The sequence below is a fragment of the Callithrix jacchus genome, chromosome 5 (assembly GCF_049354715.1).
Source record: "Callithrix jacchus isolate 240 chromosome 5, calJac240_pri, whole genome shotgun sequence".
In the NCBI taxonomy this organism is placed as follows: Eukaryota; Metazoa; Chordata; class Mammalia; order Primates; family Cebidae; genus Callithrix; species Callithrix jacchus.
The window spans coordinates 122885721-122907386 of record NC_133506.1 but is presented as its reverse complement, the minus strand read 5'-3'; the positions used below and the strand labels follow the sequence as shown (position 1 = coordinate 122907386).

The 21666-nt window shown below is 43.2% G+C and overlaps 1 protein-coding gene and 1 pseudogene across 2 annotated transcripts in view; one reads left to right on the top strand and one right to left on the bottom strand.

Moving 5' to 3' along the window:
• Positions 1 to 21666, top strand: part of PRKCA (protein kinase C alpha) — a 490912-nt gene that overhangs the window by 69615 nt on the left and 399631 nt on the right. The window lies entirely within an intron of this gene.
• LOC100415473 (arginase-2, mitochondrial pseudogene) lies at positions 7998 to 9205 on the bottom strand (annotated as a pseudogene).

Genomic DNA, 21666 nt, shown 5'->3' with positions numbered 1-21666 from the left:
TGGACTGCTGTCTGTGATGCCAGTTCCCAGTCAGGGAGCACTGCGGTGTTCCTCCTCCTAAGAGTCAGTTGGTTGAGAGCCTGCATTATCTGTTTCTGGTTTTGTTGCTATCTGTGTCACATGGGTGTCGCCCCAGACTCCTCTGCTGCTTACAGAGCCTCGTGCTGGCCTTACCATGGCATCAGCCCAGCGTAGCAGAGATTTGCTATCTGATTTTCCCCCCTCATCCTCCAGTCCCCTCTGCACCTCAGCCCCCTGAATTAATTAAGCAAATAAACAATCAAGTCTTGTTTGACACTGTTAAAGGGAGCAGGCTTCTTCATCTGTGGGGAGCTTCAGGGAAGGGTTGTGATGACTTAATTACAACTGCCACTTGACTGAGTGTCTGCTAAGTGAAGGCTGCTGAGTTAGTTGAAATTTTTTTTTCCTTTGAGACAGCGTCTTGCTCTGTTGCATAGGCTGGAGAACAGTGGGTTGATCTTGTCTCACTGCAACAAGGTGACTCTGCTTTCTGGGTTCAAGCAATTCTCATACCTCAGTCTCTCGAGTAGCTGGGACCGCAGGCACGTAACACCATGTCTGGCTAAATTTTTTTGTATTTTTAGTAGAGGTGGGGTTTTTACCATGTTGCCCAGGTTGGTCTTGAACTCCTGGCCTCAAGCAGTCTGCCTCCCTTGGCCTCTCAAAGTGCTGGGATTACAGACAGGAGCCACCACACCCAGCCTGAGTTGCATTCATTATTCTATTGAATCTTTATCCTTCTGCATGGTAAGCAGCCTTGAGGGGGTAATAAATAGTTTAATGGAAGCATTTATAGTTTTACCTGTATGCTCTGGTGAGGATTTCAGATGAACCCAAGTTCTGGGAGGATTAAGCGTTGAGGGAGATCTTGAGAATGAACGTGGTTGAAACTGAAAAAACTGAAATCAGTGTAAGCAATTGAGGAAAAGGAAGTTCCTTCCCCTGGTTAATGAATATTTATTGCCTGTCACCCAGAAACACCCTGGTCTCAGAAGAGAGTACTGGCTTTGTACAACAGGCAGCTTTTGCACTGGACTTGCTGAATAAAGCCAGGTAAAGACATGAGCTGAACAGTGGATGGTTCATTCTTGTTCTGCTTGGTTGGAAATGGAGTCGATGGTGCTTCTAGCTAATCCCCTTACCTCTGAATTTTGTCCTGGTAGCTGGTGCCTCCTTGGTGAAGTCAGTTTAAGTCTCTGGGAAAGCATCCTACGCATATTGTATTCCAAATGTTCTTTGTAAGCCTCAGGTTCCTTTCATAGGTCCTGTGTCACCAAAGCTCAGGGTGGGAGCCGGGCAGTTCCTGAGGAAGGTGTGTCTTTTCTGCCATATTTAAAATAGTTGTTTCCTTTGGGCTTGTTTTACGTTTCAGGTCATCTATAAGGGAAATGCTAATTTGGGGGAAAAGAGATGCAATGAAGAGATAAAAAAGATTCAGAGGCTCATAAACACTCCATTTCACAGCTCCTGGCCAGTCCTGTCCATAGGAGCCATATGGACCTGGCTTGAGGCTTAATCCTCATGAGCCTGGGTCCCTCAGACAGCTGTGAAGGGAGATACTGCTACCTGCTTGCTAACATGTTGATCTGTGAAGATCAACTGAGGTCATGGATACTAAAGTGCTGGGCACTTGTAAAACATGATTTACAATCTCAGCAAAGACTCCATTGTTTAGTCAGTATGTATTTATTGACTTCCTTCTGTGTGCTGAGTACAGAGCTATATACCAACTCTCCTCGGCGTGCAGTCCCTCAGCAGGCAGCTTCAGCCTGATGGAAACACCATTTCCTAGGTTTTCTGGGCCCTCCTGAAGCTTGCTGCATCAGAATCTCCAGGGCTGAGGCCAAGGAATCTGTGTTTAACCAGCCCTTCCCTGACTGATACCCAGTCATGTTTGAGAAGCCCCCTGGCACAGTAGGAGAGGTTCAGAGACAAGCTAACTGTTAATGGGTGAGGCTGGCACAGGCAAGGGAAGGCAGTAGTAAAATAACTGGTGGTCTGGCAGGGCATGGTGGCTCACGCCTGTAATCCCAGCACTTCAGGAGACTGAGGCATGCAGATCACCCAAGGTCAGGAGTTCAAGACCAGCCTGGATAACATAGTAAAACCCCATTTCTACTGAATATATAAAAATTAACTGGGCATGGTGGTGGGTGCCTGTAATCCCAGCTACTTGGGAGGCTGAGGCAGGAAAATCACTCGAACCTTGGAAGCAGAGGCTGCAGTGAGCCAAGATCATGCCACTGCACTCCAGTCTGGTGACAGAGCAAGAAAATGTCTAAAAAAAAAAAAAAAAGGTCTGCTGGGTGAGGACCCCCGCTCCAGTTCCCATCCCTCCCAGCCCAAGGGCTGGAGCACTGAACTTCACATACCAGTTCAAGATCTGCAGGTCTGGGGAGCTGTCCTAGGCATCTGGGAGAGAGGCTGAGGGTGGATGGGGGTCCCCTTGTAAGTCCTTACTCCAGGTTGTAGCTTTTGCACAGCTCCTTATTCTGTGGACTTTGAGCACACGCCCTGGAAGGGCAAGTCAAGGCCTCTTCTCTGCTTGTTTCAAGTGGCGGAGAAGCCCTGCATAACTGAGGCAGAGAAGATGCTGGACACTCTGGCACCAAACCAGCTCAGAGCTTGAGTTCAATCCCCTGCAAAATCCCAAAGCCTCTGGATTTTATTTTATTATTTATTGTTTTTAAGATCAAGTTTTACTCTTGTTGCCCAGGCTGGAGTGCAGTGGCACCATCTTGGCTCACTGCCAACCTCCACCTCCCCAGTTCAAGTGATTTTCCTGCCTCAGCCTCCCAAGTAGGTGGAATTACAGGTGTGTGCCACCAAGCCTGGCTAATTTTTTATTTGTAGTAGAGATGGGGTTTCACCATGTTGGCCAGGTTGGTCTTGAACTGTTGACCTCAGGTGATCTGCCTGCCTCGGCCTCCCATGGTACTGGGAGTAAGTCAGTGCCTGACCCCAAATCCTCAGGATTTTAGAGCATTGTCAATCCCCTTACTCTGTTGGCCGCCTCAGAAAACCAAGAAACTGGAATTTACTTGTTCCAGGTCTATCAGGGGCTGAGCCTAGGTACACAGCTGCTTATATAATATGTAACATTTATGTATATGTTAATATTTATAATGCATATATATGTTTTGAGACAGGATCTCACTTTGTCTCCCAGGCTGCAGGCTGCTAATTAAAACAATTTTTTTAATAGATACAAATTCTTGCTACATTGCCTAGGCTGGGCTTGAACTCCTGGCCTCAAGTGATCCCTCCCCCACTTCAACCTCCCAGAGTGCTGGGATTAGGCATGAGCTCCTGTGCCCAGCCTGCGGCTTATTACTGTCATTACTGATCATCATGGTTTACTGTAGAAGCATAAAAGGGAAAGTTAAGAATCATTGATGGGCACACTAAATTGTACCCAACATATTAATCTGTAGGTTCTTCTAGGCAGGGCATGGTGGTTTATATCTGTAACTCCTGAACTTTGGGAGGCCGAGGAAGGCAGATCACATGAGGCCAGGAGTTCAAGACCAGACTAGGCAACATGGCAAAATCCTGTATCTACTAAAAATACAAAAATTAGCTGGCTGTGGTGGTGTGCACCTGTAGCCTCAGCTACTCAAGATGCTGAGGCAGGAAAATCGCTTGAACTGGAAGGCAGTGAGTTGAGATTGTGCCACTGCACTCCAGCCTGGACCACAGAGCAAGACCCTGTCTCAAAAAAATGTTCTTCTGATTTTTTTTCTCTATCACATATACCATTTAAAAAATAGGGATGTATGGAGGTATGATTCATGTATCATAAAATTCACCATTTTGGTGGGTTTTAGCATATTCACAGAATTGAATGACTGTGAGTACTATCTACTTTGGAATATTTTTGTCACTCCAGTCCCAAACCCTGTAGCAGTCACTGACTGTTTCTCCTCTCTCTAGCCCCTAACAAACATGAATCTACTTTCTGTCTTTTTGAATTTGCCAAATTTGGACACTTCATATAAATGTAATTATACAGGCTGGGTGTGGTGGCTCATGCCTGTAATTCTGGCACTTTGGGAGGCCAAGGTGGGCAGATCACTGAGGCCAGAAGTTCAAGAGCAGCCTGGACAACATGGTGAAACCTCATCTTTACTAAAAACACAAAAATTAGCCAGGTTTGGTGTATGCCTGTAATCCTAGCTACTTGGGAGACTGAGGCAAGAGAATTGCTTGAACCCAGGACGCAGAGCTTGCAGTGAGCCAAGACTGCACCACTGCACTCCAGCCTGGGTGGCAGAGCGAGAGTCCGTCTCAAAAATATAATAATAATAATATAATATGTGGCTTTTTGTGTTTGGCTTATTTCACTTAGCATAACATTTTTAAGGTTCATTTATATTGCAGAATGAATCGGTACTTCAACATTTTTATTGATTAATCCTTTTATTCATCATTTGGTAGACAGTTGAGTTGTTTATACTTTATTATGAATAGTGCTGCTGTGAACATTCAGTTGTGTATGAGTTTTTGTGTGGATGTGTACATTCTTCCCTCTTGGGTATATACCTAGGACTGAAATAGCTGGATCATACGTGAATTCTGTGGGTTAACATTTTGAGGAATTGCCGAGCTGTTTTTCAAATAAGTGGCCCCGTTTTACAATCCTACCAGCAATATAGTAGCATTCATATTTCTCCACATCTTTGCCACCATTTATTGTTTATCCTTTTTATTTTGTCAGCCTGGTAAGACTAACGGTGCTGAACATCTTTTCATGTGCTTATTGGCCATATGTGTTTTGGAGAAATGTCTCTCCAGATTCTTTGCCTGTTGTTTAATTGGGTTGTCTTTATTGAGTTGGAAGAGTTATTTATGTATTATAAACCAGAGTCCCTTTATCAGATACAGGATTTGCAGATATTTTCTCCTATTCTGTGAGTTGTCTTTTAGAGATACCCTTTGAAGCATTACTAATTGTAGTTCTGTAAGGAACAAATATGAATTTTGTATCAGGCTACATTTTTTGTCTGTTTTTATATTGTATTGTTGTTGGTGTCATTCATGAAAGACTTAGCAGCATTTTATTGGTTAAAGTTAACTTTAATTTTGAGGAAGACCAGTTTCTCTTTTTTTGTGGGGGTGGGGGTTGGTCACTTATGCTGTTGGTGTCCTATCCAAGAAACCATTGCCAAACCTAGGGTCATGGATATTTGTTCCTGTGTTTCAAGAATTTTACAGTGTTAGCAACTACACTTAGGTCTATGGTCCATTTTGAGTTAATTTTTGAGGTCTTCCTAATTACTGTTATTAAAAGTAATCTTTAGTTAGGGTTATTGAAGTATAAAGCTAAAAAAATAGCCTTGATTTTTCTAAAAGGGATTGTGACACTCAGCTCTGTCCCATTAAAATTACTAGTCACAGGATGCTAAAATTATAGGTTTAGTTTTTTAAGGGAATAAATGCCTCAATTGTAAATTAATTTTACTCTGAAATTGAGCTGACTACTAAGACGAGATTCAGTTTAAGAAGTGTTTTGACATTGCCCCCAGTGAGCAATCTGAGAAGCACATACAGCAAAAATAAGAAAGCATTCGTGTGGGCTGCTTCATAGGGTTTTTTTTTTTAAGTGTTTAACATTATGAGAAACACTTAAAAGTATGCAACTTGGTTGTCTGCCCATACATATATATGTTTGGATGTGTAAATGGAATTTCTGTAGTTTTAGTCAGGGAGTAAGTGATGTTATCTTCTCAGGTTTCTAATAATTTCCTCTTTTTAAAAATGAATAAAATAACATATACCTCATGGGGTTCTGGTGAGGATTAGAAAAGTTTATTAAAAGGCTTGGAATAAACCTGGCACTTAGTAAATGCGTATAAAATGCTTATTATTAAATATCCCACTTATTTATCTTGCTATTTCCAGTACATTTTAAGTACCAGCATAATCAGTACTTCTCACTTAATGCTAAATACTACTATATTTTTGAATTATTGCATAAATATGTTAATTATGATTTTTGCATACAGTAACAGAATAATAAACAGTTCTCATGAATAACTTAAGTCTAATAATGTTTTTATTGTTTTATAACACATTTTTCATTTAGTTATAATTACCTAAATTCAGAAAAGCAATTGTAGAACTGGGTAGCAGCATGTTTTGGTGTGTTGAGTTACTTGGCCTTAATCTCAATACTTTAACCAGTGAAGTGATGCTAGATCTTCTGTGAATTGCACTCAAAATAAAAAACAAAACCAAATGGGCAAAAATACAATCTGGTATAAGATTTACATTTGTTCCTGAGAAAGAATCTAAGGTATTTTTCTTTTTTTTTTTTGGAGACAGTCTGTTTCCGTTACTCAGGCTGGAATACGGTGGCACCATCATAGCTCATTGCAGCCTTGAACTACTGGGTTCAAGTGATCCTCCTGCTTCAGCCTCTAGAATACAAGAATTACAGATGCAAGCCACCAGGCCCTGCTAAGTTTTGTATTTTTTGTAGGGATGGGGTCTCACTATGTTGGCTGGGCTGGTCTCAAACTCCTGGCCTCAAGCAATCCTCCTGCCTTGGCCTCCCAAAGTGGTGGGATTAAAAGTGTGAGCCACCGTATCTGGCCAGGTGTTCTCTTCTCCCAGACCAGACAGGAAAAAAGTTCTGAATTTGAAAGGGAAACTCATGGAGCATTGTCAAGATGGCTTTAGGCCAGGTGTGAGTCAGTTTTTCTAGGTTGGAGTTCAAGGAGTTCCCTTGGGAAGCAAAGAGGGTTTGTTTGTATGGGTGACCTGTGGAAGGAGTGAATCCACCTAGTGGAAGGTTCAGGATGACAAGCCCCTCGGCATCCAGGTAGAAAAGACCACTAGGCATCAGCGTGAGAAGGAGGGTCATGAAGTTTACATTTGAGAGGAGGAGAAGGATTGGAGGACAGTCAGGCTGCAAAGGTAGCTTGAGTCCAGTTTTGATTTCATTCTACATCTTCCTCTATTCTACAAGCAGTCAAAGAGATTTGCCAATGAATGTACTTACGCAGCATGGAGCAGCGAAATAGATTTAATACACAGTCCTCACTGTCTTACAGGTTTTCAATTTTACTGCTCTGCTTCCTGGATTCTAAGAAATAGTTTAGCTTGTTTTACCATCACTTTTTAGACATTCTGTGATTTCTCTCTGACCTATTGTTTCCAAAGCAACAGACTGTGGCTAGTCAAAATACGATTTCACTCTTGTTTGTAGAGCTCTGTAGTAATTAGGAAACGATTCGAAGCTCCATTTCAAATGCGGGCTGGTAATGCAATGATGGCATTGGATGTTTCTCAGTGAAGACTAAGGTGCTCCAAAAGCATGGCAGCAAAATACTAAATGTTGTGAGAGAGATGGCGATCTCTTCCTCTGTTTACCTCCATTATGGAAAACTTTTCGATGTGGATTAACTTTGCAGGGGTGGAGCAGGGCACGGCAAGGAAGGTTATCCTGGGGGAGCTGCTTCTGTGGAGAAAACCTGGTATTTTGCCAGGCCTTGGCCTTCAGGGCGACCATAGGGCTGAGCCATATTGTAGTCGAGAGAGACCCATTAGTCTTGTGATCTCTACTGGGGGGCAGTGCACTAAAGGGCTTTCAGTTTTGAGTAAAGAGATAGCCATTAAATATTGGCTTCTGCTCTTGCCATTTATTTATTTATTTAGACTGAGTCTCACTCTGTTGCCCCGGCTGGACAACAGTGGTGCAATCTCAGCTCGCTGCAACCTTCGCCTCCCAGTCTCGAGCAATGCTTGTGCCTCAGCCTCCGGAGCAACTGGGACTACAGGCATGTGCCACCACGCCTGGCTATTTTTTTTTTTTGATATACCAAGGTAATAAATGCTGTTTATGACTTCTTTAAATTTACATAGTACTGTAGCATATTAATACCCTGTGAACTACAAAAAAAACAAATATATTTATAGTAGTATTGGTCACCAAAATAGAGGGGAAACTTTACAGTTGTGAGAATATGCAGATATTCTCATTAAGGCAGTATTGACCAGACAACCATTTAGTATCTGTCCCCTCAAATGCCTCATAATTCTGGAATGCCCATTGTGAAATATGTCAGTGCACAGTGTCTCCTAAATTCTCACACGTGCTTGATTTTCCGATTCATCTGGTGAACTGGGAGTATTGGTCATAGACAATGTGCCCTCCTTCCCTTGTCTGACCAAAACTTGAAGCAATCACATCCACTGCCAGGTTAGCTGTAGTCTTTGCCTCTTTCTCTGAGGTGGCTAACTGAGGATTGACTTCAACAAGATCCAGTGCCGACAACAACCCTGTATTGTGTATTTCCTCAGCAATATACATGCCTTCTCGATAGGTTAGTCCTCCTACCACAAGAGTTCCTGGGGCTGGAGCCAATGTAGGGTCAAATGCATCAATATCAAAACTCAGATGGATTGGTCTTTGTCTCTTGCCAATCAGCAGATCAAATGTTTTTTCCATGACCTTCTGGATACTGAGTTGATCAATATCTCTCATGGAAAATTACTGGATATCATAGTTCTTTAAAATAAAATGTTCAGGAGGATCCACGTCTCTTAGACCAATATACACAATACTTGGGGAAGAGATACAAGGTTTGATCCAAGAAAATCCTGGGAGTTGTGGTATCTTGTCCTGTAGTTCTCTGAGGAGAAATGAAACTGGCTGTCCATGGAGATTTCCTGATGAAGTGGTAAGGGGTGTGTTGATGTCAGCTTGGGCATCAACCCAGATAATGCAAAAGTCTGGGCAGTGTCGGGCATGACCACTAATGGTACCGATTGCCAGGCTGTGGTCTCCTCCCAATGTGACACAGCTGTAGCCATCTGACACAGCTCTACTAACCACCTCAGCCAGTTCCTGGTTGGCAAGACCCACTGAGCATGGATTCACTATTACGTTGTTGTAGAGATCATCTTTGGGAACTGCAGTAAAACTCAAATCTCCAAAGTCTTTTAGGTGGCAGCCCAAACTGGAGAGCCTTTTCATCAGGCCAGCTTCTCTTATGGCAGTGGGACCATGCTCCACTCCTTTTCTTTTCTGCCCTTGTGAGAACGGGGCTCCTATGACAGCCACGGAGTGGATGGATTTCTTCAGGATGGAATGCACTCGCGTCTGGAGGAGACGCGAGAGACTGCCCCTTAAGGACATGATCTGCAGCACTGAGAATCTCCAAGGCAGAGGCCGCTGCTCAGCGTGACTGGAAGCCGGGAATCGCCTGGCTAATTTTTGTATTTTTAAGTAGAGATGGGGTTTCACCATGACAGCCAGGCTGGTCTCGAACTCCTGACCTCAAGTGATCTGCCTGCTTCAACTTCCCAAAGTGCTAGGGGATTACAGGCATGTACCACTGTACCCGCTGCCATTTATTTTTATTTTGAAAAATATATATGAAATAATAAAACCGAAAAAATAGGAGAGAAAAAAAGTAACTTAAACATACTAGTTCTCAATCAGGGATGATTTTGCTTCCCAGAAGACATTTGACAGTGTCTGGAGACATTTTTTATTGTTATACTGGAGTGGGAGGGTTGCTACTGGCATCTAGTGGGTAGAGGATAGAGATGCTGCTCACCATCCTGTCTGTACTGGACAGACCCCCACCCCCACCGCACCCCCACCCCTACCAACAATAGTGATCCAGCCCAAAATGCCAGTAGTGCCAAGCCTAAGAAATACTGTGGTAATTCACCCCTAACATATAATAATCCCACCCCTATTTGCGTTATGATGGTGTATTTTCTTTATTTTATTTACACATTATATATAACAGTGTACATATTTTTTTGTGGGTGTCTTGTTCTCTTCATTGAACATTATATTCTAATTTAAAGAGTAGTTATGTAATTTTCAAAATTTTTGCAACTCATGTTTCTTTCCTATATGACATATATTCTAATTTACTGCTATTGTGAATGACCTGTAATGAATACCTTTGTGTATCTGGCGTTTTTTTTTTTTTCTAGTTCTTTCTTTCTTTTTTTTTTTTTTTTTTGAGAGAAGGAAAGAAAAAAAAGGAGTGAAAGAGAGGAAGAAAAAGAGTGGGAGAGAAGGGAAATGTTGCTTTATTCTAAAAAAAAATGGGTATTAATAATGGCCAATCAATGTTTCATTTAAACCTATGAGTAGGTGTGATGTGTTATTGACAAGAATGTATATTTTGTGTATTTAAAGTGGAGAGCTCTATAAATATTTATTAAGTTTACTTGTTCTGGATCTGAGTTCGAGTCCTTGATATCCTTATTAATTTTCTGTCTCATTGAGTCTAAGTCTCTATGTATCTGGGTGTTGGATCATTGGCTCGTATTGTTGCATTGATCCTTTTACCACTGTATCTTTGTTGCTTTAAAATCTATTTTATCAGATACGAGAATTGCAACTCCTGCTTTTAATTAATTAATTTATTTTTGCTCTCCATTTGGTTGGGAAATCTTTCTCCATCCCTTTGTTTTGAGTCTTTGTGTATCCTTGCATGTGAAATGGGTCTGGATGTAGCATACCATTGGGTTTTGGCTGTATCTTTTGATTGGGGGATTTAGTTGACTTAAATTTAGGATTACTGCCATTTGATGTTAACTGGCTGTTTTATCCATTGGTTGATGTAAATTCTTCTTTATGTTGATGCTCTTTACTTTTTGGTATATTTTTAGAAAGGCTAATACTGGTTGTTTCTTTCTAAGTGTAATGCTTCTTTCAGAAGCTCTTGTAAAGCAGGCCTGGTGATAATACAATCTCTGAGTACTTGCTTGTTCATAAAAGATTTTATTTTTCCTTCAGTTGTGAAACTTAGTTTGGCTGGATATGAAATTCTGGGCTGAAAGTTCTGTTCTTTAAGGATGTTGAATATTGGCCCGCCACTCTCTTCTGGCTTGTAGAGTTTCTGCTGAGAGATCTGCTGTAAGTCTGATAGGCTCCCCTTTGTGGGTAACCTGACCTTTCTTTCTGGCTGCCCTTAGTAATTTCTCCTTCATTTCAACCCTGGTGAATCTAATGATTATGTGCCTTGGGGTTGCTCTTCTTGAGGAATATCTTTGTGGTGTGCTCTGTATTACCTGGGGTTGAATATTGTCCTGCTTTGCTAGTTTAGGAAAATTTTCCTGAAGGGTATTTTCCAGCTTGGATTCATTCTCTCTGTTGCATTCAGGTACACCTATCAAACGTAAATTTGGTCTTTTCACATAGTCCCACATTTCTTGGAGACTTTGCTCATTCCTTTTTATCCTTTTTTCTCTAATCTTGTCTTCTCATTTTATTTCATTAAGTTGGACTTTGACCTCTGATATCCTTTCTTCTGCTTGAACAATTTGAGTGTTTAAACCTGTGCATACTTCTCAGAGTTCCCGTATTGTGTTCTTCAGTTCCATTAATTCACTTATATTCCTCTCTAAGTTGTCTATTCTCATTAGGATTTCGTCAAACCTTTTTTCAAAGTTCTTAGTTTCTTTACGTTGGGCTACAACATGTTCTTTTAACTCACAGAAGTTTCTTATTATCCATCTTCTGAAGCCTGATTCTGTTAATGGTATGTGCTTGTTCTCCATCGAGCCTTGTTCCCTTGTTGATGAGGAACTGTGATCCTCTTTAGGGGGAGAGGCATTCTGATTTTGAGTATTCTCAGCCTTTTTACTCTGGTTTCTTCCCATCATTGTAAATTTATCCACCTGTCGTCTTTGTAATTACCAACTTTCAAATTAGGTCTCTGAGTGGACGTCCAAATTGTTAATTCCCAGGGCTGAAATATGAGCAACCCACTGCGCCGGCCAAAACAGCGGCGTTAAGACTGATGGTGTTTTCCTGCCCGGGAATCTCCAGTCTGGCTTCCTTCTTCAGTCCGTAATAGGCAACTCTGCCTTCCTGGAGCTCCAAACCTGGGTCAGAAGGGGAACCAGTCTCGTTTACTCGGCACCAAGAGCTGCCGCACCGAGGTGCCGGCACAACCGCTGTGCCGGCCACAAGAGTCGCACTGGTGACCCGTGTGGCTCCTCCAAACCTCGGTCAGAAGGGAACCAGTCCCGTTTACTCTACACTGAGAGCTGCCGTGCCGAGGTGCCGACGAAACTGCTGCGCCAGCCACAAGAGTCGTGCTGGCGACCCGTGGAGCTCCTCCACTGGGAATCTTCTGCTCCGTGAGCGACCAAAATTTGTCTGAAAGTGTGGCGTCCTCTCGTTGAGCTTTCACTGGGAGCTGCAATCCCGAGATGTTAGTGATCGGCCATCTTGGATCGTTCCTCTAGTTATATATTAAGGGTAGCATTTGTAAGTGACGAATATTTCCAAGTTGCTTTCCAAAGGCATGGTACTAATTTCAATGTCATCAGCAGTTTATAGACTTCCTGTTTGCCTGTGTTTTTACCTGCATAAAGCATAAAGTTATGGGGGAAAAACTTTTTTTTGGGCTAATTCAATAAGGCAAAATGTGGTATGTCTTATAAAGTGCTTTTCTTTGTGAGAGAAACATTGTCCTGATCATTGTCACAACCCTCGGAAGTCATGATAAAACCATCTGTTTCTGTTTAACAAAGGTTATGAGAGTTATTCTATGTCAGTAGAATGATGCCTATTTGTAGTTACTACAAATAGTTTATTAAGATAAATTGTGATAGTTTCAACTTTTTTGGAGTACTTTTAAAAGAACCAGATTCACTCAAATCATCATGGAAAATCCTGTTAAACTCTAAGAAAATTGTCCGGGAGGCCGAAGTGGGTGGATCAGTTGAGGTCAGAAGTTCGAAACCAGCCAGGCCAACATGGTGAAACCCCATCTCTACTAAAAATACAAAAATTAGCCGAGCGTGGTAGCACATGCCTGTAATCCCAGATACTTGGGAGGCTGATGCAGGAGAGTTGCTTGAACCTGGGAGGCAGAGGTTGTAGTGAGCCAAGATTGTGCCACTGCACTCCAGCCTGGGCCAAAGAGCAAGACTCTGTCTCAAAAAAAAAAAGAATTGTTTTTGGTGAAGCCATTAAGAGCGTAGTTAAAATATATTTAGGTGTGCTAGGATTCCATTGCGCTTTCCTATTGTTTATGAATTGTTTGTGTATTTAATGGGATACCTAGCACTCTTTGGCATTTCATATATGTAATGAATATATGCTTGACACATGGAATGGTCAGTGAATATGTATTAAATATGAATGAACAAACATCTGCTCGCACTTTAGGGCCAAGAGTATAATTTTCTGCTGTGATGATGACAGCTATAGGAGAGTGTGACCTTTTGATGTACTGTTGGTCCTGATTATAGTTTTCCTTGACCTTGAAGGCTTGATGAGGAATAAAATCTCCAATTATATCACTTTTCAGTGGTAAACCTATTTTATGGAATAGCGATTTGTCTTGCAACAGGGTTTTGGAAACTCATTAAAAACAGGGATTTTCTTTTACATTTCCTAACTGAATTACAAATATGGAAAGCTGTGGATAAAAATTATCTCTCTAACTTTTGAAGATTTGCTGCTTTTCTGAATAAAACATTTTCTTCTATTTTCATATCCTGTTTTCCAAATTTTTATTCTCTCTTAGAACCATTCCAACTTATACAAATACATTTCTTTAAATATTTGCATTTGAAAATGATTCCCTTCTCTGGTTCTTCTAACATCTTCAGTGACTATTTTAGTTACTAGAATGCGTCAGTAAACTCCTGAACGGGGGTTTTGAGATCTCTGCCTTTCTCTTCTTTGACTTTAAAAGCTTCTTCTTGCACAGTAGTGGATCTTTCTGAATTATGTAGCAGTTTTGCTTTATCCAGGACTGGGTTGGGTGGTTGTGTGATACATTGTGGGCTTGGACAGCAGGCGTGGACCAGGACTGTCCCTGGCTGGCACTGTGTGGGGCTCAGTTCCTTCCTTCCCTTGTCTCGCATTACTTACTGGAACATTTGCCTCTTTCTGTCCTCTCAGCCCGTCAACCTAGAGTTGAGTGGGAAAGAGTGTATTGAATCAAGTATTTAAATTGCTCTGATGGTTTTCTATGTGAAGTACAGGGAATTTGAAGGCAGTTGACTTTTTGTCACTTTCGTGGGAATCAAGAGCCTCAATTGGTAGCCTGGGATTAGTCAGTTCTAAATCATCCCCACATAGATGTGGCATGATTTTGGTCGTGTTATTTTACATGGCATTGCCCTTCTCCTCCAGCCAAAATATTTCTAATATAAAGCCCATGGTTCTAGCCTCTCTCTCTGGTGTCGTTGATACACTTCTAATTTTTTTTTATACAACACACAATTTTAAAAATTAAAAATAGGCCTGGTATGGTGGCTCACACATGGAATCCCAGCACTTTGGGATGCTGCAGCCAGAGGATCATTTGAGCCCAGGAGTTTTAGACCAGCCTGGCCAACATAGGGAGACTCTGCCTGCTTAATGTAGAGAGACACTGCCTCTACAGAATAAAAAAATAACTTGATAGAAAAATTCAAACAGGCTGGGTGTGGTGGCTCACACCCGTAATCCCAGCACTTTGGGAGGCTGAGGCAGATGGATTGCCTGAGGTCAGGAGTTCGAGACCATCCTGGCTAACATGGTGAAATTCCATCTCTACTAAAAATGCAAAAAATTAGCCAGGCTTTGCAGTGTGCACCTATAATCCCAGCCACTCCAGAGGCTGAGGCAGGAGAATAGCTTGAACCCAGGAGGCGGAGGTTGCAATGAGCTGAGATGACATCATTGCCCTCCAGCCTGGGTGACAGAGCGAGACTCTGTCTCCAAAAAAAGAAAAATAATAATAAAATAAAAAATAATTCAAACAGATGGGAAGGGCACTATTATTCAAATGTTGATGGGTACTCCTGGGTGCCCTACACACATTACATTAAGTTGCTCTTCCACTAATAATTAAACTTTTAATCTATAAAAGGCAGTTTTTCTTGTTTTAATGTAAGGCTTGAAAGCAAGAATGTTCCTTCATTACTTCCTCCTACTTATCTCTACTTTTGACCTTACTACATCATGACACGGCTTATGAAATACTGGTGTGATAATAAGCGCTTTGTGCAGCCCTTCCGTGGAAGAATTGGTGAAAATGTACAGGTCAATGGTCTTCAGACTTGTGTTTGAAAGTTTCTCCCTTGTTTCAATACAAGGCGCCTGATTAAGAGAGTAAAGGTTACTTCCTGCATGTTTAATGGGGCTTGACATTTGCATGTGGGCAGGTACTTCCTGCTTGATGAACAGTGTTGGGAGCCATGGGGATGACTGACATCAAGTTGTAGTACAACAGGAAAACATTCCTGGATTAATTTTCCTTTTCACTGGGTAAGGCTAGAGGGTAACTGCAAGTGAAATGCTAGGCTGCAGGTGGATGGCTTGTTTTGAGCTACGAATAATAGTCTAGCAGCAGCATGTGCAGAGAAGGTGAGATTTCTGGATGCACTACCTGGTGAGGCAGGTTCTGTCTGTCACAGGGTCAGATCACATCTAACACCTGGCCATCCCCAGGGCAAAGGAAAACTAGGAGAGGCAGCTGAGGAACTCTTGGCAAAGTGTCCTGGGAGAGCTCCTCTTTTCTGGAGTTAGTGAAGCCATTTCCTTTTTGTAGAGGCTCCTGATGGCTCAGTAAAAGGGGCCTTTCATCTTGCCATTCCTACAGGGGTAAGAGGGGAGGGGTTATTTGGAAAGTGGCTTTTAGTGGAGAAAAATAGAAGCCGCCACAGGCTGGGCTATCACGTGCTTTGCCACTTCTTAGTTTGTAATCATCCTCTGCATCTCCCAAAAGTCCTCTGGTTCCCTCTAAACTGTGGGGCTCCAGCTGAATTCCTATCTGCTCCCCAGGGGTTCTCCACAGCAGTTACAGCAGCTTGTTGAAAAGGAGCCCCAGGGGTAGGGCAGAGGTGGACTGGAAGCCAGAGGCGGCTACTTGACACAGCAATTGGAGCCCTCCAAGCCCGTGCTTTAGACTTCCCAGATTCCCACCCACATCACCTTGGAATGGGACATTTCTTTTCACAGTGCCCAGGCTTAACTGTGCTGTCCCTGGCTCCTTTCCCAACTGCTCCTATTCAAGATGGCTAGACCTTTATCCCCCACCTTGGCCATCTCTTTTGCTGGTATGGAGTATCTCTTTTTGAAATAGCTCTTTCAGCTTTAAGATAGCAGAGCAGAAAACCTACGTCTTGAGGAAGGGGGAGAAACCATAGATAGAACCAGGAATGGGCAGAGTAAGCAGAGATCCCTGAGCCTGGAAGCATCATGACATAACAAGGCTATTTGGGTGGGAGGGGCAGGGATGACGTCTTTAGCTTTCTGTGGCATCATAGACATGCCTTCATTGCTTTGTAGAATCAAGGAATTTTGAAGATAGAGACAACAGAGTCCATCAGTACCTTTTTTTGAAATGGAGTTATGCTCTTGTTGCCTAGGCTGGAGTGCAGTGGCACAATCTCGGCTCACTGCAATGTCTGCTTCCCATGTTCAAGTGATTCTCTTGCTTCAGCCTCCCAAGTAGCAGGGATTACAGGTGTGCACCACAACATTTGGCTAATTTTGTATTTTCAGTAGAGACGGGGTTTGACCATGTTGATCAGGCTGGTCTCAAACTCTTGACCTCAAGTGATCCACCCGCCTTGGCCTCTCAAAGTGCTGGGATTACAGGTGTGAGCCACTGTGCCCAGCTGATACTTAGCTCTTATTGGCCACAGTTCTCTTGGAGAATTTGGAGAAAGCTATGGCCTTCTCCCCAGAAAAAAATGTATACATGATGTATTTACCAAACAAGTGCATGCAAGTTTAGGGGATTCACAGGCCCCTGAGGTTTGCCTGCACATCTGCACTGTGGGGCAGGTGCCTCCCCTATACACAAAGACTCGAGGTAGTGGAGAGAGGGGACTTGTCTGGATCTGAGTTGGAGAGAGCGTTATCAGAAGTCATTGGTCCGCAGAGCCGTGTCTGGCAAATTGTACTACGTTGCTTCCATGGGAAGGGTGACCTCATTTTTTGTTTAATTTGAAGACCTCACTGAAAAAGAACCACATATAGATGTGGAAGGAAAAAGGAAAAGGTGTGGGAAATAGTGAATTCCCACAATGGGCATTGATGGTGGAAGCCTCACTTAAACCCTCGGTGGGAACATCGTGATTTTATTTAAGGAACAGCATCAGGTATGCACCTGTCTAATAAAATGGCATGGCACCCTCCCATGCAGCTTGTAGCCATGAGGCTAATCAGAGAAAAATGTGGCTTTCCTTTTCCTTATATCTTCCTGTAACGCCCTTCAGAATAGCCCACACCAAGAAAGTGCTTAGGGTAAATATCTGTGTAGTTGAATTTCACTTTAATATAGAAAGGCTGGCCTTGAAGGGGAGAGAAAAGAGGAGCATGACTCACTTGGGCCTCCTGGAGGCAGGCCTCAGAACCTCTCCTGCAGCTCAGTGGATAGAAGGAACAGCGCTCGGGGTTCAGGCTGACCCCTGCTAGCCTCTTAGGGGTAGGTGTCTCTAGTTCTGTGATTGGAGTGGCCTCTGCCTCAGTAGCCTCCCCTGCAGAGGACACCTTTGCAGGGTTACTGTAAGGAATGGAGAGACTGTATTGAAAAATATGCTGGTAGTATCTGGTCCCTACTGGGTCCTCCCATGATGGCCAGCACCATCTTCAACATCACCTTTCATTATCATCATCATTGCTGCCACTGTTGTCCTGGGCCAGGAGGGTTGGCAGCGAGTGAGTCTGGCATACCCATCATGCTCTGTGGTGTTCTGGTGCCATTTGAAACGCTTGACTGCTTCTTTTAGAGACTGGCTGAGGAGCATCACCTTTTGTGAACCATACTGATCAGTCCGTCTACTGTTTGATGTTGGTTGAGAAAAATCATTGACCCTAACGTTTCATTCTTACACATAGCCTTAATGTTCTTTTTAAGAAAGACATAGAAGGGCTTTGCCCATGTGAAATGCACATGAATAACAGTTTATCCACTTGTAAATAATTCATATGAAAATAAGTTGCTTGGAACAACATTAAATCATGAAGAGGCCGAGTGCGGTGGCTCACACCTGTAATCCCAGTGCTTTGGGTGGCCAAGGCAGGTGGATCACCTGAGATCAGGAGTTTGAGACCAGCCTGACCAACATGGTAAAACCGCATCTCTACCAAAATTGCAAAATTAGCCAGGTGTGGTGACACACGCCTGTAATCCCAGCTACTTAGGAGACTGAGGCAGGAGACTTGCTTGAACCTGGAAGGTGGAGGTTGCAGTAACCCGAGATGAAACCATCGCACTCCAGCCTGGGCAACAACTCCGTCTCAAAACAAAAAATCAAGAAGAGTGGACCATTTTGCAGTTTACATATTTTCCTATATTCTGTGATGCTTAGAATCATTAAGTAAATGAATCTTGTGTGGTTTTGCATTTCTCATTCTTCTTTGGCTGCAATAGCCAACATTATGGGAAATAATATTCAGAGGAAAAATATAGTCCTGAGCTAACAAAAAGCCAAATAGGAGGAAAGAAATGAAGTGTGTATGGTGGGCTGTCACTCAGCTTATTTTTTCTTAAGGAACACTGCATTTTATTTTAAAGAGAAAGGCCCAACCATTTCCACAGATGTGTTTCTCTCTCTAAGCTGTCAATAGCATCTGCAGTAGTTTTCTGGAAAATGGAGAGAAAATGCTGTGAACTTTGATTTCAGAGTTCCCCTGTGATGACCCTCTTGGTGATGAATCCCACCATTGGTCTCCAAAAGACTATACCTTAGTCACTTCTTAATTACATGACCCCCATGGGGTACACAAAAGAAGCCTCATGGGGACTTCATGGGCCTCTCCACTGTCTACAACTTGAAGCCTAATTTGCAAAGCCATTGGGAGAGAATTCCCTTTGGGGTGAGCAGCCACAGATCAAACACCTCCACCACCACAGCCTTGGAGAAGGAGGGTGGTGCAGACTGACCCATCCAATCAAGCCAGGAGTCAGTGTCGGGGTCATCGGCACTTGAAGCGAAGGAACTAAGTCTGTAGCAGAGAAACTCAGCAACCCCAAAGAACTGCAGAGAAGAGATCAGACCCTCCTGAAGACTTCTGGTGCAGTCCCCCACTGAGGTAAAGAGGGATTTTCCATTTTTGACAGATCACATAGACTTAGCTTCAGCAAGCCACTGGGCTGGGAATCAAAAGTCGTCATAAGGACCTCCTGGTGTTTCTCACTGTCTACTCCAATAGCCTCTCCATCAGTCCCCTGCGTGGTGCGAGTCCTGAAATGGAGCTTTGAGAGCAGCAGGTGGGGGGAAGGTCATCGTCCCTGCTGTTTTTGCCTGGGTTGTTTCATCCTGTCCACACATGTGGACAGATTCAGCCAAGTGCTTCAAGGCACCATTCAACTTGCACATACCTTTGTTCGTTTATTACACAAATATTTATTGGTTATGATGAGCGCTTTGAGTGCCCCTTGGTTCCTCCTTCCTCCTTCTCCAAGAAAAGATGGATGTGGCTGGGTACGGTGGCTCACACCTGTGATCCCAGCACTTCGCGAGGCCAAAGTGGGCTGATCACCTGAGGTCAGGAGTTGGAGACCAGCCTGACCAACATGGAGAAACCCCGTCTCTACTAAAAATACAAAAAGAAAAATTAGTCGGGTGTTGTGGTGCATGCCTGTAATCTCAGCTACTCGGGAAGCTGAGCCAGGAGAATTGCTTGAACCCAGGAGGCGGAGGTTGCGATGAACTGAGATCGTGCCGTTGCACTCCAGCCTGGGCAACAAGAGCAAAACTCCCATCTCAGAAAAGAAAAGAAAAGAAAAGATGGATGTTCTTCTCCTCCTTCCTTACACAGCTCCTCCTCACCTCCCATCCAAGTGCCCATGGCATTCCCAGTGCTGTCATTTGCTCCGCATTGGCTAAGGGTCGGGAGGGTCAGGACGAAGGTGGGTTCTTCACTGCATCTGCTGCACCTACCGTAGCGCCTAGCGGTGGGAGCTTTAACACTTATTGGATGAGAAGTTTCCATAGTCCTCTTACTCAACCACTAGATGGTCATTTGGTAGCCAAAACCAAAACCAAAAAACAGCAGTTTTTACTTTATGGGACAATCATTGATTGAGCCCCTGCTGTTTTTTTTTTTTTTTTTTTTCACTTCTAAATTATTTTCTTTTGGAAACTTTCCAACAGAAAAGTTGAAAGTACAGAGCGGTGAACGCTTGGGTATTCCTCTGTCTGGATGCAGCAGCTGTTAAGCACTCGCACACCCCTCTACCATCTATCTCCCTCCCCTGTGTGCCCATACGCATGCCCAGATACAGCCTCCTCTTGTGCTAAATCAGCTGAAAGTAGGCACTCCACCCCTAAATATTTCAGCCTTAGGAGTAAGATACACTATTAGAAAGCATGGTTACTGAGGACCGCATGCTTGGGGAGTACACAGTGGGAAAAGTTACTTTCCAAAACAATGGGAACAATTAGAAATGGTTTCTTTGGGAAGGTAACACCTGTGCTGAGCCACTTGCATAGACACCAGTTTACAGTGTTTGGGTCTAAAACTTGAACAAAAGGGAAAAGATACAGTCTTTCAAAAAAGAGCTATCTCCTGGAAAAACTCATTCCCCTTTACCATATTTGGAGGTTTGGCTTTTATGATTCCTCTGTGGTTTTTGTAATAACCACACTTATTATTTCCTTAGCGTCTCAGGGGCTGTCATTGAAAAAGCGCCTTTAATTTTGCTTGCATTTACTAGTAGGTTTATTCATGTGCAGAGGGGCCGCGTAGACCAGTGAAGTGTTGAGTCAGCCTAACCCTCCCTGCTGCGTAAATTGCCAGTGAAATCTCAGTGACTTGGATCAACAACAGAATCCAGCTTTTGCATTTTAATAATAACTTTATGTTGTGATTATGCTTAACAATTCTATACATCCCTAAATAAAAGGAAGTACAGGCCATTCTAAGTAGTCAGAACTTCAACTTTTTTTCTCCAATATAATGGAGGGTTTTTGCTCAATTTAAAAATGCATCCTTGAAGCTGAAAGGCCACCTCTGAGGTGCTCTGGGGAGAGCATTCTCTTTACAACACTCGGGAAGCATGCAAACGGCACACATCTAGACCCGAGAGAGAAAGGCACTTGCAGGCCTGTTAGGCATTTTGTTGGTTAAAATAGAGGGGAAATGATGGGAAACAAATATTGAATATTAGTTTGGGGAGGGAATGACAACAGCTTGTGTGAAATGGAAGTGATTTTAAACATAAGCCAGTGGGTTTCAGAGCACAGGGTATCACGGGAAGTGGTGGGGAAGGGGAAGCTGAGCAAATCTGGGCATTGGCTTTGCCCTTTTTTTTAACCTCCCTTTTAGTTCGGTAAGAGTAACCGCTCTGGTTAGTTCAGTGTTCTAACAGGTGACTTTACATTGGAGAAGATGAACAGAAGGCAAGGAGAACGGGAAGACGCATCTGAGGGCAGCCCCAGCTTCTGGTTATTTTGTTCATCTGGGTTGCAGACCCCATCTGTGTCCCTGGGACTCGCCTTCATTACCTCATTGGCATGCTTCTCCCAGACACACACACACATTGGATTTGCAGCCGTCTCAGTTTAGTAGAGGAAGTGCATGCAACCGAAACACTCCCCTTACATGTGCTAGAACATGTAGAACAGCTCGGAAGGACAGGACTGCCAGTAGATTCCTGACACTGACTGACTTGAGTGCAAAACCCCAGAGCCTGGGTGTGTGTAGAGGGC